Raw genomic sequence first — 12,721 nt, forward strand, 5'->3', positions numbered from 1 at the left:
TCTGATCTATTATATTTTACATATATTAGATGTAGTATAGAAATATGTTGATATGATCAACATGTAGTTCTTGCTCTTTATATTTTAATTTTTGATTTAATGTCATGTAATAATCATGTAATAGGATCTTAGATCTAGGGATTCTCTTATTTTATAAGATAAATTTTGATTTATTTTAATCTTCCGCTGCCTGATCTTGAAAAAGTTTCAAGATCTAACCCTGAAATCCTAGATCTAGTTCCTTCAGGTATAGCACCAAACACTATAAAATTATTTATATTCGTGATTGTGTGTTTGTCTTTACTTTCAATTTGTCACTACTCATTTAATTTCATTTTGATACTATCCAAATATTTTTAAAATTATTTTGGATACTAAATTCATCTCAAGTTTTTTAAAACCCAATTCATCCCCCCTCCCCCATTCATGGGTTGATGCCTCTACATTTCCAAGGAAGCAACCCATGAGCAGAGAGATGAATTAGCTAGGTTTCTTAAAAATAAATTTAACTACTTGTTTCAAAAATATTTTTTAGTAGTGTTTGTGGAGTGCTTAGCAAGAAATAAATATGTAGTAGAAGTTAAAAAATAAACAAAATAATATAATCACAAACATATAGAATTTTATAGTGATTTTATTCTAAACTCAGCACCTACATCTACTCTTTAAGTAAACCCATATGAGAATTCTAACTATAACCACTTAAGATTATAGTCCAATTATTCTCTTTGATTCACAATCTAATCCAGTTGGTTTTAGCTGGAACACCAACCACAACCTTACAACTAATTATTTTATCTCGAGCTCACAAGCAACTCTGGTTGGTTTGTATGAAGATTCCAATCAAAATCTTACATCATCTAACTTTAGACTTGGACCAATCCCAAGTTTCTATACCTAAGAAATTTATCACAATAAAAAAATTAAGATATATAGAAAATAAAGTTTAGAAATAATAAAACTTTTTTAAGCTCTAAAGAAGTTATGGTAGATGAGCTGTTGATAGCTTGAACTTCTTTCTTGGATGCTTGAGAGGATTGAGAAAGCCTTCAATGCTTTTGTATAGGAGTAGTTGGTTCAAACTTGAGCTCTCTTCCTCTCTTTTCAGTAGAATGAATATAGGAAGGACTGAATTAAATATTTTTTGAATTTCTTTTACTTTCTCTCTTGAATTCCACTCACTAGCTTGAAGAAATAACTCCATAAACTCAAAATCTTAGTTCCCCCTTTGAATCCTTCACATTTATGGCCTTAAAAATATTTATAATTAATACTCTAGCTGTTGGAAGCTTGAAAATAGTCATTGGAACCAATTTGACCATATTTTGAAAATTCTGAAAAACTAGCCCTTATTTTGTCAGAAAACTATGAGTTGGCTTATCCGAACTCTTAGTCAACTAATCTCGAATTTTGAGTCAACTAAGTGAAATCTCTAAAATAGCTCCGTTAAAGATGATTTTTATCTTTCTATCTATTTTATCTACTTGAGATTAGGTCGGCTCAAATCTCTTCTTACTTGGCTAATTTGATGACTTGATCTGCTAACTAATTTTTTGGATCTACTCAAAAGACTTACTAATTTATATTGCTTTCTATATTCTTCTATCTCTGAGACTGAGTCGGCTATCTTTTTTCATGAGTCGGCTAAGTTTCAGTCTTTATCGACTAAGTTGATCACTGGTTGGCTTAGAAAAATACCTTGAATCTTCATCTTTTTGTATTCATCCTAAGTCTGAGACTAGGTCAGCTATCTAAAGCTTGAGTTGGCTAAGATCCTATCCTGATCGACTAAGATGAAAGCTTCGTTGGCTAAGGGAGTTCCTTTTAATTTTTTTTATTTCTATCTTTTCCTCATACTAAGATTGGGTCAACTAAGCTCCTTGCTTGGTCGACTCAGTGGCATGCCAAGCATGTCAAAATAGATTTTAGATAGCTTTTTCTTAATCAATTTGTTCTAGACTAGACTTTTCTTCTCAAATGTAATTTGTGCCTATGTAAGCTTATTGAGAGATCTTTCTAGACTAGAATTTCTTTCGAAAACATAACTCCTTTGCTTTCAACCAAAGGTCTTTAACTTGGAAATATGAATTTTCTTGAGAGATTTTTTTTTGAATAAACCATTTAAGTATATTAAGAAATCCTATAATCATTCTCAAAAACATCATTAGCAAACATGATTTATACTCAAACATCTTTGGCATCATCAAAATCAATTTTAGAAACAATAATCTCTCACTTTGATAAAATCCTTTGAGTACTACCTTTCAAGCACAAAAAGATTTTGAAAATTAAAATTTTTTTAACCATTTTTCAATGAAGCTCCTCCTACCTTCTGTAAAGGGTGTAGACTTCTTGATATAATTTTGATTGTCCACTTTTGATATCACATCAAATTTTAAACATTTTGAAAAAAATTTCTCAAACCAAAACTCGCCCTTTGTTACATAGATAAGTAATGTTGGTGCAAAAATCCACCTGCGTCGGAGAAGCTGGAGTCGAAGGAGTTGCGGTCACCGTCGGGACCTGCAAAAGAATTTTAAATCGGAGTTGGGGTTGCTTCGGCAAGACCCTCCGATGCTCAAGTCAGTTCTCTACCTCAACAAGAATGGAGTGCTCGAACGAAAATTTTAGCAGAGTTTTTGGGATAGAAATTAAAGCTTGGAGAATAATGTATATGGGGTCCCCTTTTTATAGGCGGAGGGGGCAACAGACCGATAGCGACGTTTGTAACCGCCTAGTCATGGGCCGCTCGGGGCCAGCGGAGTTTATTGTGAAGAGTAATGGGGTGGAGTCGTGGCTGTCACCATGGCTCACCACGTGGAATCTGTTGCGGAGAGAGGAGCGGCGTCCGTTGTCATGACTCGCCAGGGAGTGGTGGAGTCATGCAGTATCCACCGCAGGGAGTGGAGCAGAGTCGTGGCCATTACTGCGGCATACCACATGGAGCCTGTTGAGCAGAGTCATGGCCATTACTGTGGCCTGTTAGGAAGTTCAGGCCTGTCGGCCGAAGCTCGGCTGAAGTGCCTAGCAGAGAGAGGTGGCTATTCATCTGAAAGGAGCTCGGATGTTGCTGGCAGACCGTCTACCGTTGGGTGCCTTGAGCGTTAGTACTATAGGCGAGAGCCATCTGTGGTAGGAGCCCAGTCAGAGACTTTCTATAGACGAAGTTCGATTTCTGTAGGAGTCTGGATGAAGACTTTCTGTAGCCAGAGTTGGGGATGAAGTCTGGCTCCCGTAGGAGTCCGGACGAAGCCCACTTACAATTGAAGTCAGAGATGAAGTCCGGCTCCCGTAGGAGTCCGGACGGAGTCTACCTGCAATTGAAGTCGAAGATGAAGTTTGGCTCCGTAGGAGTCCGGATGAAGTCTACCTGCAATTGAAGTCGAGGATGAAGTCCGGCTCCCGTAGGAGTCCAGACGAAGTCTACCTGCATTGAAGTCGAGGATGAAGTCCGACTCCCGTAGGAGTCCGAACGAAGTCTACCTGCAATTGAAGTTGAGGACAAAGTCTGATTCCCGTAGGAGTCCAGATGAAGTCTACCTGCAATTGAAGTCGAGGATGAAGTCTGGCTCCCGTAGGAGTTCGGACGAAGTCTACCTGCAATTGAAGTCGAGGACGAAGTCCGGTTCCCGTAGGAGTCCGGACGAAGCCCACCTGCAGTTGAAGTCGGGGATGAAGTCCGGCTCTCATAGGAGTCTGGATGAAGTCTACCTGCAATTGAAGTCGAGGATGAAATCCGACTCCCGTAGGAGTCCGAACGAAGTCTACCTGCAATTGAAGTCGAGGACGAAGTCCGGCTCCCGTAGGAGTCCGGACGAAGTCTACCTGCAATTGAAATCGAGGATGAAGTCCGGTTCCCGTAGGAGTCCGGACGAAGTAACCTGCAATTGAAGTCAAGGATGAAGTCTGGCTCCCATAGGAGTCCGGACGAAGTCTACCTGCAATTGAAGTCGAGGATGAAGTCCGGTTCCCGTAGGAGTCCGGACGTAGCCCACCTGCAGTTGAAGTCGGGGATGAAGTCCAGCTCCCGTAGGAGTCCGGATGAAGTCTACCTGCAATTGAAGTCGAGGATGAAGTCTGGCTCCCGTAGGAGTCCGAACGAAGTCTACCTGCAATTGAAGTCGAGGATGAAGTCTGGCTCCCGTAGGAGTCCGGACGAAGTCTACCTGCAATTGAAGTCGAGGATGAAGTCCGGTTCCCGTAGGAGTCCGGACGAAGTCTACCTGCAATTGAAGTCGAGGACGAAGTCTGACTCCCGTAGGAGTCCGGACGAAGTCTACCTGCAATTGAAGTCAAGGACGAAGTCCGATTCCCGTAGGAGTCCGGACGAAGCCCACCTGCAGTTGAAGTCGGGGATGAAGTCTGACTCCCATAGGAGTCCGGATGAAGTCTACCTGCAATTAAAGTCGAGGATGAAGTCCGACTCCCGTAGGAGTCTGGACGAAGTCTACCTGTAATTGAAGTCGAGGATGAAGTCCTGCTCCCGTAGGAGTCCGGATGAAGTCTACCTGTAATTGAAGTCAAGGATGAAGTCCGGCTCCCGTAGGAGTCCGGACGAAGTCTTCCTGCAGTCGGGGTCGGGGATGGAGTCCGGCTCCAATAGGAGTCCGGATGCAGTCTAGAAGATGGTCGATCATCGTGGAAACTTGGGTGGAGTTCGTTTATCGTGAAGAATCCGATCGACGCTGGTGGGGGCTTATCCATCGGTGAAACTTGAGAGTGTTGCGGAGGCTCGGCCGCCAGAGAGGTTCGAAAAGATGTCGTCGAAGGTCGGAAGTTGGCAGAATCCCTAGAGGGTCACTCCTGGTGCGAACTTCGACTGAGGAGGTATTTTGCACCCAACACCAGTCTCCCTACTTCCGAGTTTGAGTTTTAAATGGAGGAAGTACAAAGAAAGTTCACAGTCGAAGTTGTCCCCTTGAATCCTGTGCACGATCGCCCTCAGATATTTTGGCATTTAATGCGTGCGTGCCGGAGCCTTTTTCCAACCGGGGCTATCCGAAGGGTCCTTTTGAAATTTCCACCGGAGCATAGTCCCAAGCGCCACACCATAATGGTCCCGCCAGCGGTCAGCCCTACGCCGCGGTGAGTGGGACACGTGGCGGGCACTGGTTGATTTAGGGATATCTACTGCCATAACTGTGCCAGGCCCCATCGCCTATTTAAGCGCCCCCCTTTTCCCTCCGGGGACTTCAACTCGCCTGAGGGTTGGCATCCTTCTTCTGCCTGAGAGTTTAGCCACCCCATCGGCCCCCTTTTTGACTCTAAGCACTCTTCGCACCAGTCCTCGCCATCTCCACCGGCTCCCCGCCGCCTTCGAGCCCCTTCGAGGGGTTCTCCCGTCGGGGCTTCTGCCCCAGAGGCCAACCTCGAGAGGATGCCACGGATCAAGAGGAGTAGGAGGGGGAAAACAACGGCCTGTGAATTCTCCGACTGTCGAGCTGTCACTGAGGGTTCCCACCGCCTCAAAGGGGGTTCGTGGGAGGATTCCTTCAACAACAGGGATTTAATAACGGAAACAACCGGTGAGCGCGTTCTGCCCGAGAATGTCGGAGTAGTTGAATGGGGTGACACCAGTCGAGGGGGCAGAGTTGTCATCACAAACTGTGGTGGGATTCTTGATGTCGTCGGGACCGAGGGACCAGAAGCGGTCGGCACTGACGGTGGGGCAGTAGAACTTGTTGCGGGGACGGTGGAAGTAGCGCATGCCGACCTTGCTGAAGTACCTAGGACGGTGGTTGTCGTGGAGCACACAGTGGTGGTGCATGCCTCCGGCGCCATCGCGGCCTCCGGGACAATCTTGTTCTTTCTGATGCAGGTCATCGTCGCTGCTGCTGTCGCCGTCGCTGTCCTTTGAATTCTAATTCTATCCCCCCTTTTCCCCTAGGGTTGGGGTTTCGACAATGGAGCGGAGCGAGGCGGGGGGCGAGAGCCGAGGGGTTTATCACATGCGCTGGAAAATATGGCTGAAAAGGATAGAGCCGGAGGGAGGAGTCGAGAGCTTGAAGTGGTCCCCAACGTGTTCCTTTTGAGCCTTGTAGTAATGTTCTTTTTCCTCGGCCCCTAGGGCCTTGTAACGTACACCTTGTTAATCAAGAATGAGAAGGAGATTTTGTTACTTCGTCCGCACTTTGCATTGAATTGCCGCCTGTCGAACTTCTTCCATTCACCATCATTATTGTTGTATTCCCTTCTTTTTCTTTTTTCCTTTTTTTTTTTTTTTGACACCGTCCGGAGGTTACTGGTCGTTGCCGCGTTGGCTCGCTTTTCCAGTCTTCCTTCTTCTTCAGCCTTGATGGCTCTGTAATGCACATTTAATAAATAACATGAGAAGGGAACTTTCTGCTACCTCTTTTACTCGTGTTGAATTATCGCTTGCCGAGCTTCTTTCGACTTTTGCCTTGCTCGAAATCGATGCCGTTCGGAGGTACCCGATTGTCATCGCATTGACCCATTCTTTCGTCCATGGCCGCAGATTTGTCCGGGGCCACTCGGGTTTGACATCCCCTTCAGAGTTTGAGCTCGGAGGCCCGAGCTTCTCGTCACCCCGAGGAAGCCATCTTGTCTCTGGTCTGTGTTGAGAGCTTTCTTGAAGGCGGGGATTTTGATAAGAACTCCAATCCTTGTTGAGATGAGGTTCCTCGCATCTTTGATGCGATTCGTTTTCCATTCATCGTTGATGCAGTTCGTCGCTTTCCTTTTTAACTCCCCTCCCCTTTTTCCTTTTTCTTTTTTTCGAGTGAGGATTTTCCCTCCGCTCTTGGTGGGGTCGCGGGAGCGTGAAGGGGTCGCCGATAAGGTTCCCTTCTTCTTATCTGATCTTAAATGACCAGATCTCAATTGACGTCAGGACGGGATTCTTCCTCTATTTCTGACGTAATCGGTTTTAGCTCAGGTTAGGACGAGGTCCTCCTCTTGTCGCTAACAGGGCTATAAGGGCACATATGGGCATTGCGAGGCCTCTCTCCCCATCCAGTCTAAGTGTGATCGGGCCTTCGACCTTGCTCAAGTTAGGGCGAGGTTCTCCTCCTGTCCCTAACAGGGCTGTGGGAGCACATACGGGCGTTGCAAGGCCTCTCCCCCATCTGATCTAAGTGTAACCGGGCCTTCGACCTTGCTCAAGTTAGGGCAAGGTTCTCCTCCTGTCCCTAACAGGGCTATAGGGGCACATACGGGCGTTGCAGGACCTCTCCCCCATCCGGTCTAAGGGTAACCGGGCCTTCAACTTTGCTCATGTTAGGGCGAGGTTCTCCTCCTGTCCCTAACATGGATGTGGGGGCGCATATGGGTGCTGCTTGGCCTCTCCCCCCATCCGGTCTAAGGAGAACCGAGCCTTCAACTTTGCTCAAGTTAGGGCGAGGTTCTCCTCCTATCCCTAACAGGGCTGTGGGGGCACATGTGGGCATTACAGGGCCTCTCCCTCCATCCGGTCTAAGGAGAACGGGGCCTTCGACCTTGCTCAAGTTAGGGCGAGGTTCTCCTCCTGTCCCTAATAGTGCTGTGGGGGCACATATGGGCATTGCTTGGCCTCTCCCCCATCCGGTCTAAGGAGAATCGGACCTTCGACTTTGCTCAAGTTAGGGTGAGGTTCTCCTCCTGTCCCTAACAGGGCTGTGGGGGCACATATGGACGTTGCAGGGCCTCTCCCCCGTCCGGTCTAAGGAGAACCGGGCCTTCAGTTTCGTCGAGATGAAGTTCTCCCCCTGCTCCCGACACGGTTTGTTTTGACTGTCCTGTCGATATAGGCTCGCGCCAAGAGAGAAGACATGTGGATATGAAATTTTTATTTAAAATAAAGTTATCGATAATACATTCGTAAGTTTTTCGAGCTCCATGGCCGTGGGAGGTCTGCTCCTCCGAGCTCCTTGAGGTAATAAGTTCTAGACCGGACTACTTCTTTGACTTCGTATGGGCCTTCCCAATTTGGGGCGAGCTTCCCTCGATCCTGAGGTTGCGAGACAGCGGCTCATCGAAGCACTAGATCTCCTACTCTAAAGATTTTATTTTTGACCCAGAAATTGTAATAGCGGGCGACTTTCTGTCTGTAGGCTGCCATCCGAACTTGAGCTACCTCCCGCTTTTCTTCCAGTAAGTCGAGGTTGGCTTTAAGACCTTGCGAATTATGATGTTCGTTGAATGCCACGACTCGTGCCGACGGGAGTTTAAGCTCAATTGGGATAACAGCCTCCGTTTCAAAGGCTAGAGCGAAGGGAGTCTCCCCCGTGGGCAGTCTTTGGGTAGTTCGGTATGCCCACAGTACATGATAAAGTTCATCTGCCCAAGTTCCCTTCGCCTTTTCGAGCCTTATCTTGATCCCTTGCAGCAGGGTTCTATTAGTCACTTCAGCTTTGCCGTTCGCCTGGGGATGGGCTACTGATGTAAAGTTGTGGGAGATGTTTAGGTCTTCATAGAATTTGGCGAATCTTGCTCCCGCGAATTGCCGTCCATTATCAGTAATTAAGGTTCTTGACAGTCCGAACCTGCAAATGATTGACTTCCAGATGAAGTCTTGCACTTTAGCTTCTGTGATTTTCGCCAGCGGTTCAGCCTCGACCCACTTGGTGAAATAGTCAATTGCTACCAGGAGGAACTTCCTCTACCCCAATGCCACGGGAAAGGGTCCAAGGATATCCATCCCCCATTGCGCAAACGGCCATGGGGCACTCAAGGGTGTGAGCTCAGTGGCGGGCTGTCTCTGGATGTTGGCATATCTCTGACATCGGTCGCACTTTCTAACGTACTCAATTGAGTCACGATGCATAGTCGGTCAATAATATCCTTGGCGGAGCAACTTGTGGATAAAGATGTAGCCCCCAGATGGCTTCTGCAGATTCCTTCATGCACCTCCCACAAGGCGTAGTCAGCTTTCGAAGGTCGAAGATATTTTAAGAGGGGCAAAGAGTATGATCTCTTGTACAGCTTGTCCTCATAGAGAATGTACCGGGAGGCTTGATTTCTGAGCTTCCGAGCTTCTTTTGCATCATGAGGGAGAACTCCGTCCCTGAGATATGCCATCAGTGGGTCGATCCAACTGGGCTCATGATCAATTTCCATCACGGGCCGCGATTCTTCCATACTTGGGCATTTTAGAACTTTAAAGAGAACTCCCTTGGGCAATTCAGTCGGGGCCAGCGTAGCCAGCTTGGAGAGAAGATCGGCCCTGGTATTTTCATTCTTGGAATCTTCCTGATGTGGAAGCTACTTAAGGTGGGGATGAGCTCCTTTACCTTTTCAAGATACTTAGCCATGCTATCCTCCCATGCTTCCTAATTTTCGCTGACTTGTCCCACCACCAGTTGGAAGTCGCTATGAACTTGGAGCCTATCTACTCCCAATTCTTTGGCGATCTTCAATCCTGCAATCAGAGCTTTATATTCCGCTCCATTGTTTGTTGCGGAGAACTCGAAGCACAGAGCGTACTCCACGATGATTCCCTCTGGACTGATCAAGATCAGGCCCGCGCCTGCGCCCGACATGTTGGAAGATCCGTCCACGTAGAGGGCCCAAAAGCAACCAGGGGGGTCGGCTTCTCCTTCAGGAGAGTTCGGTCGGGGCTCAAGGTTGTCAATTTCACCCTGTTCAGGTTCGACCTCCTCTGAGATAGTGCACTCTACTATAAAATCTGCCAATATCTGGGCTTTTACCGTCGGTCTAGGTCGATAGTTGATGTCGAATTCTGTGAGCTCAATCGCCAATTTCGCCATCCTCCCGGAGGCATCTATCCGGTGCAGAATCGCCTTGATCGGCTGGTCGGTGAGTAACGTTACGGTGTGCCCTTGAAAGTAGGGTCGGAGCCTCCGGGCTGCAATCAACAAGGCGTAAGTTAGTTTCTCTAATTTAGTATACCTAATTTTGGTATCTCTCAACGCACGACTGATGTAGTAGATCGGCCGCTGAATCTTTGCTTCTTCCGTGACAAGGACTGCTGCAAGAGCCATAGGGGAGACCGTCAGGTACAAAAATAGCTCCTCTCCAAGCTCGGGCTTCGCCAACAATGGAGGCGAGCCGAGGTAGCTCCTTAGCTCTTCGAATGCCTGTTGGCACTCAGGGGTCCAACAGAAGTTCTTTAGCTGCTTGAGGGTTTGGAAGAAGGGTAAGCACCATTCGATCGACCTCGCGACGAAGAGATTCAGGGCTGCTACCCTCCCTGTAAGGCGTTGAACCTCTTTTATCGACTTCGGGGCGGCCATCTCCTAGATGGCATGAATTTTTTCTGGATTGGCTTCAATCCCGTGCCCCGATACCATGAAGCCCAGAAACTTCCCCGAGGTCACTCCGAAAGCATATTTAGTCGGGTTCAGCTTCATCTTATATTTTCGGAGGGCACCGAAGGTCTCCTCGAGGTCAGCGACGTGGTTCATGGAAGATTTACTTTTCATGAGCATGTCATCCACGTAGATCCAGTTCGAACTATGTCAAAATTGATTTTTCTGATTGATGTTTAATTGATGATTTTGATGCATATTTTGTTAATGATAAAGTGTTATCGATCTATGATTAAACTTTGGATATGAAATTTCATGGTTTATAGACTTGTGTGACAAGTTTAATTTAGATCCTATGATCTATTTTTGATGGAATTGAAATCCAGTGCATGTGATGCGCAGGGATCTTGGAATGCTACATATGGATGTACATTGCCAAGACTTAAGGTTTTTTTTATATTTGATGCATTTACATAATATCCAAGGGCCGACCATCATGTTATCAGGTACTCACCATAGTGGGTCGACCATCTTGGTTGTTGTTCGAGGTATGCATGGGGCCGAAAAATTTTGATCATGAAAAGAATGCATCAGATATCAATTCGGAATTTTGTCGATGGATTAATTTTACTATAATTCATTGTTCTAATATGATTAGAATTTAATGATTACAGATTAAATCAAAATCTTTGCTCTAATTTGATTAGAAGCCAAGTTTAATTTTGGTTAATCAAAATTTTATCATTTACCTAATTAGATTAGGATTTTGAGTTATGGGTGACTGAATCTGAGTTAACCTAATTGAATTAGGTTTAACTTAAGAATTGATCAAACTAACTCATATGGATGATAAATGATTGACCTAATATTGAACTTTGGGTCAAGTGTTGAATCCGAATCAGAAACCCTAGATAGGTCCAATACCCATATTTTTGAACATCTTAATTGACGTGTGTTTGAATGATATCGCAATTGAAATAATATGAGTTGTTTGATATAATATTTTATAATTATTATGAAATATTATGTTGATTTGTTATGGACTATGGAACATCCATGTGATGGATATTTGCATGAATACCTTTATGTTGGCTGATAATATTAATGCATCTACAAGAGTTGTAATAGGGGCTGGGTGTCCCTGATGCATTATATTATCAATTGGATCTCTCTTTCCTATATTCTTAACTATTAATTAAGATTTTTATATAATAATATAAAATTATAAAAAATAAATTATTTGAGAATAGATTAAAATTATTTCATTCTATTTCAAATAAAAGATCAAGCATTCATAGGTGTCTTCATGATGATGAAGACTGTACTACTAGACTTTTGGAGAGCAGAGGTGCATTAAGATTGAACATAAGATGATTCAATCTATAATACACCTAGGGTTAGACCGTTAGATCATCCTGTGGCTCAGATGATTTTTATAGTCCATAACTATTTATATTCTTTGATATATGCTCTTATATGCTAGTAGTTACTTTTTAATTTTCATAGCATATGATGCATGTTGTAAATGTTTAGGATGTGTATGAGACCTGAGTCCCTCAATTAAATTATATTAAGTCTTAATGGCGAAGTGTTAAGAACACTACCCATACCTTCCTTCATGCTAAGTCACTATTATATCAAGAACCATAGTAGGCTTGTAGTGCTATCCACAAGGCTTGCTATGTAAACTGACTTAATACTGTCTTGATGCATAATGAAGCTAATTGTATTTAGCTCATACTAAGTCAATAGAGTATATCAAGAATTGTAGTGAGTTTGTTGTACTATCCACAAGACTTGCTATAGTGATTGGTATGATGTTGACCTAGTGATGCTTATGGCATATTTGGTAGTGCTGTCTTGTTGTGCTAACCACAAGAGTAGTATTATTCAGATATGACCATATAGGATTGAAGGGTATGACTTAACTAAAATAGTATAATTTGTTGTGCTATCTACAAGGCTATAAGTATTTTAGAGGCAAAAGTTTGTTGAGAGTTGTAACGGATGCAATTAGTAAAGAGTTACTTACCTTTGAACTCATGGAAACTTGTTATGCTATCCACAAGGCATTTTATGAGGAATTAAGATCTCAACCCTACTAAGAAACTTCATGATAAGTTTCTCGATTTTATACTTGAGGGCTATGAAATTCAAAAAATAATGGGAGACATAATTAGATAAAAATCTTCGTCTAACTTGTATATGTCATCATGAGTAGTCCTATTATGTTCTAATATACAAATTTGCATCTTTACATTCACTACTTAAGATAGTTTTTAAATTAACTGAATATCATAGACTGGTTGAGAAATAGAAGGTAAAGAATGTCTTCACTATAGGTATCAAATATCGATACAGGATTGATGAGCAATAAATTGCAAGAATTGTTTTGCAAGTGTGAAGCAATAGTAGGATGCAAAAATTATATCTGCTAATAGATTGTATGTGATACAAATTAATAATTATCATTGAGTGTTTTAACTTCAAAATTTTAGGTATGTGATACCTAATAT

The sequence above is a fragment of the Elaeis guineensis genome, chromosome 11 (assembly GCF_000442705.2).
Source record: "Elaeis guineensis isolate ETL-2024a chromosome 11, EG11, whole genome shotgun sequence".
Lineage (NCBI taxonomy): Eukaryota > Viridiplantae > Streptophyta > Magnoliopsida > Arecales > Arecaceae > Elaeis > Elaeis guineensis.